This window comes from Cupressus sempervirens, chromosome 7 (genome assembly GCF_028749045.1).
Source record: "Cupressus sempervirens isolate cs-2001-9-10 chromosome 7, ASM2874904v1, whole genome shotgun sequence".
In the NCBI taxonomy this organism is placed as follows: Eukaryota; Viridiplantae; Streptophyta; class Pinopsida; order Cupressales; family Cupressaceae; genus Cupressus; species Cupressus sempervirens.
Window position 1 is genome coordinate 402,535,033 of NC_143124.1, and position 5,452 is coordinate 402,540,484.

Below are 5,452 nucleotides of genomic sequence, written 5' to 3' on the forward strand. Positions count from 1 at the left end.
CTATCCCAAAAATTATTTCTAATAGCATCATGTATGCACCAATGGATGGGGAATCGTTTAGTACCCTCTCTAACAGTATTTTTCTCATCGGGTTTTCTAAATAATGCACATATACTACCTTTTGGTATTTCCTTTTTTCTAACATCTTCATATGACAATTTATTTGCGTAAAATATTTTTTGTTCATCCCTCTTAGCCCGCCAAATATCTAACTGACCACTAACTGAGGCTATCTGAGTGTTAATGGATTCGAGGGATGATGCCAATTGAGCCCTCATTGGATTGGTTTGTCCGAATTCTTTCAACCGAGCAATGATTCCTTCTAATTTAGTTTTGCCTCTCTCTATTTCATTTCTTATATTTTCTTGTGTGCCTGGTGGAGGTCTTGCAATTGGTTCGGGTTGTGGAATTTTTTTTTCTTCTTGAGGAGGGTTTTGGTTTTGGGGTTCTTGAGGGTTTTGATGTTCTTGTGGATTTTTTGGTTGATTATGAACATTTCCTGATAAAAAAATCAATTGAAATTCAAATAAATAAACAAATATAAATGAAATTTGTAAAAATCCTACAAAAGAATATTAAAAACTTACAAAACAATATGAAAAATATATCAAACAATGCAAAGTTAGGTTTATATCACTTACGACGTCGTCGTGGGTGCGCTTGTGGTCTTGGATTTCGTCGACAAGGAGGCATTTTGGAAAATGGTGGTGCAAATGTTGACTCTTCAACTCGCGCATGCGTTGCTCGCTATAGGAGTAGAAGAAAATGCTGATGAAAATGATGGGCTATGGGTTTGCAGCCCATCATATATACTCTTTTTTTTTTAAAAGCACATACGTGCTATAGCACATACGCGCTTTTTAAAATAGGAAAAAAAAATTTCCTTGTCACCTTTTTGGCACCACAACTCGGTGCATATGCCCTTATGAGGGATCTGATTTTGAATGTAATTAGAAAAACTCATTGTCTTAGCCCAAAAGGCAACATCCATATTTTGAGATTGAATAATCTAATTAAGCATATATCATAATGTAATGTTCTTTATTGTGCTAACACTATGATGTTGACAGGTAGAAGGAACTATAAGATGATGTAGGATGTCACATGCTTAGTGTAAAAATCTTGAAATGACTAACAATCACACTCCTCCCCATTATCCATAAATTGCTCTTAATAAGAAGAAGATATTTGGTGTCCACAAATCCATTGTACATCTTGAAGGAATCAAAGACACCAATCTTGCATTGAAGAAAATACACTCATGCCTAGAGAGTCATCAATAAATGTGAACACATACTTGGCCCCTCAAAATTAGAGTTAGAAAGGACATGAGGTCACTATAAGCCAAGTCTAAGAGCACCTTAGCATATGAAAATCTAAGTAAAGGGAAAAAAAAGTCCTAACGATACTTATCCAATTGAAAAGCCCAACAATTATCATTCATGTCCGAGAAGTCTTCATTAGGATAATCACCAATTCCTTTGTGTTCATCTTTTATAGATACCTATAATTGAGATGGACAAAACAATCATGCCAAAGCCCACTCATTAAATTTCCATGTGCAATCAAAGTTGAACCAAGTAGATTTGAACTCTCAAAGTCATCAATGTACCATAGATGAGGCACGAAATCCCCACTCTTAGTAGCTACAACATCAATCTCATGAATATCTTGAATAAACACACCATGTGGTTTAATATAAATGTTTTTTCCTATCCCTATTGACAAAAGATGTTGGAGTTGTCATGAAAAACATAATATATTGATAGCATACACAATCAAGTTGAATAAGGCCTAAACAAATAATTGAAATCTTAGTTGAATGCTCCATTGCAAGATATGAAGTGTCACAATGTGAAAGAGAGGTAACAAGGTCCCAAGAATGTGTTATGTGTTTAGAAGCATCAAAATCAAGAATCCAAGTAGTTGCTAAAGACAAGGCCCTATAGAAATAAATGACATTGTGTATGTGAGAGGAAGAAGACTTAGATGATGAAAAATTGTGTTTTTTCAGGACCTCATTTAAATCCCCAATAGGTTATTCTCAAATTTGGTTACTAAATGTTCCTCCTTGCAACTAAAAAGGTGAGGCTTATCTAGCTTGTTCTTCTTCCCTTGGTGGAAGACATGCTAGTCTTAGAAGAATTTGTAGGTGGTGTAGTGGATGGAGATTTTTAATCTAACTCTCAATCATTCTTGGATGAACTCTCACTTTATGATAAAGAATAGATCTTAGGATTATATTTCTTCTTTCATTTCTCCTTAAATGACTATACTACAAAATCTTGTGATTTAGAGTTGGAAAGTGAATCAAGTTTAGTCAACTTAGCCCATTCTTATGTTAAGAAGCTCACAAGACATCTCAATAGAGGGTAAAGTAGAGGTATTTCCTAAATCATTTATGTTGGAGAAAAATGCAAAAGAAAAGACATCAAAGGGCCCTCAAAACTTAGATAACATCATGGCTAAGCATTTTTTTCTTAATTTTATCATTTCTACAGCCTCGTAAAAAAGATTTGATTAACTTGAATTTGTCTAGAAAGTCTTCAATTACGGAGGAATTAGGTAATAAGGTAGTTAAATTCATTTGATGATGTGATGCCTTAAACATATTAATCATCCCCAAAAAGATTCATAAACTTCACTTACATATCAGGATAAGTAGCACAATATTCAAGTTGAAACAAGAGATCAGAAACATACAAGACAATCAAACCATAGTCTAAATCATCTTGTTGCTATACTAAAAGATCATATATTGATGGGTCAAGTTTGATGGGTTTTCACCTAAGATTGACCAAAAATTTGTAGACATGAACAATCTAGTCAATTTGGTTTTCTATATGATGATTATGGGCTATAAGAAGTTCAAAACAATTGAGTTTACTATAGATTCGTGTGCTACAAGGATACAAATGATTCAATTTGACCTCCTCCCCACCTACAACAAACAAAACCAAACCCCTTTGCAATTGAAATGACTAAGAAGTGATAAAAGAAAGAAATCACTTCAAATAGATACTAAGTACTTGAGAAATAATTATGAGAAAATAAACATCAGATTTGGGTAGAGCATTAAGTCTTCTTTTGGAAACCTATTTATTTTTAAAAAATGAACTCCAAATGAGCCGTAAAAGCACAAATAGGAAGAACCCAAATAGTTGTTTTTACTAAAATTGTCCAATCTACCTTCAAAATCACTTTAGGGGCCTAGAAAGTCCAATCCCTGGTCACTTCAGTAGTGGAGGCAAAGGTGACATTATGCTTAGTAGCAATGGTAAAGGTTTGGTGGAGTGCTCCCAAAATGATGGTGGAGCATGTTTGGAGCATGGTGTTGGTCTATGATGGTAGTCATTAGAGATCATGAAAACAACTTTACACACTATATAAAATATGTTTTTTTATAAAACACACCCTATTAAAAAAACATTTAAAAAAATTCAACTTCATAAATTTTTGCCCAATCAAATGCACTCCTTAGGTTTGTTGTTGTTATGGATGTGATGGCGAGGTTTTTTTTGCCCCCAAGATGCCTAGATTTTTTTGGTAGACCCCAAATCTTGTCTTGAAACATACACCCACATAAGTAATCATCTAAAAGCTCAACACTTTAAGATTTTGACAAATACAAATTCAATCTATGAGACATCATTAATACAATGGTGAAGTATGTTTTGCTCCAAAGTGTGTAGAAAAAACCACCCTCTTCAAAGTCCACACAAAAAGGGTAACACTTGTGTCAACTTATGTCACTCAAATCGACATTCTAATACTATGTTGAAGTTCAGAGCACAATACCTACAAGGTCCAACAACACAAATACTTGCAAGGTCAAACAATAGTAAAGAACATCTTCCATAAATAAGAAAATGGAAAGAAAAAGCTAGATTCTTCAAAAGCAACAAATTAGAAACTTAATTGAACAAGAGTTGCATGCAACTAGAGTCCCTGCCTTATGTTCATAGATGAGGGAGTAGGAGGAAATGATGAGTCATTTGGCTTAGTGTTGTAGAGAATGATGATCAACATAGAACAATTAGCTTAATATTGTTCTATTCTAGGATTATGTCCTAGAAATAAGAAAATGAGGTTTAAAACTTTGTTCAAAAAAAAAAGTCACTCTAATAACCCTTAGAAAGTGAGGTTTAAAATTTGTTTGTAGACAAAAATTTCACTCTAGTGGATATTTTAGGTGAAACTATTTAGAATTTCATTTGCAAATGGAAGTTTCACTATAATGAATGTTTGAGTTTAAACTGTAATATTTACAATTTTGTTTACAATTTGAATCTTTGCTCTAGTGAATGGTTGAGTTCTAAAAATATCCTTCATAATAAATATAAACAATATTTATCTAGATATAGTTCTTTATAACCATCAAGATATTGATTCTATTTGATATAAAATGTAACTTATTACTATTGAAAGTATCATTAATCACAACCATAATACAAGAAATGTAAGATAGTATAAAGAAATGTGAACACATAAAACAATTAAACCAATTAATTAATCAATTATAACAACTACAACATGGTTGTTCTAACTCAAGGAACTATTCAAGAACAATTGTTATTTATTTATTTCACTTACAAGTATTGTCTATCAAAAGCACTATAGCCTATTATTCACCATGCTATAAATATATAGTAGCCATTGGCAAACTTAATTTTAAGTCACATAAATGGAGGTGAATTAAAAAAAGGGCTCCAAAATGAGGGTATGGTACATTTATTGATAACTTGAAAAAAAAAATGGTGTAAGGTCATGTATTCAAATAAATATTTATTTTTATTAAGAGGATGCTAATATTGGATTATAATATAAGTAGAAAACATGAAATTAACTCTTATGAAAGCTTTATCTAAATGTGTAGTACTACTAATTATTCCATAGTTCACATAATTGAGCTAAGCTTCATTGACCATAAAAGATGATATGGTTTCCATGAATAGCTTCTTAAGATTTGCTATGAATACACTTTGCATCTATAATTATCACATTAAAATGTATTGCTTCTAAATTTGATTGATCCAGTTTTTCATTTTCTTCAATATTTTAGAACACCTCCTTTCTTTCTTCCTACTTTGAAAATAAATTATTGAGTTCAAAATTTTTGAATAATCAGTTTATCCAAACATCAAATAATAAAACTGATAATCAAATGCAAAACCATGGGTTATGAATATCATTTCTCCAACACCCAAAAATCTTAAGCATTCCAAATAGCTCAAAAAAAATTATAATTTTAGTCTAGTTGGAGTACATTAACTCATATATAACCCATCTGATCCTTTAATTTGTAGGTAAAATAACAAGCTTCAAACAAAATAATAACATGTCAAAATTGTAAATAGATTTACTTTGGTCATAGGTACATAGAATTGGAGCTAATAAGAAGAGAACATGTCAAAATTAAAAGAACCAACCATTTTTCTATTGAAAATTTAAC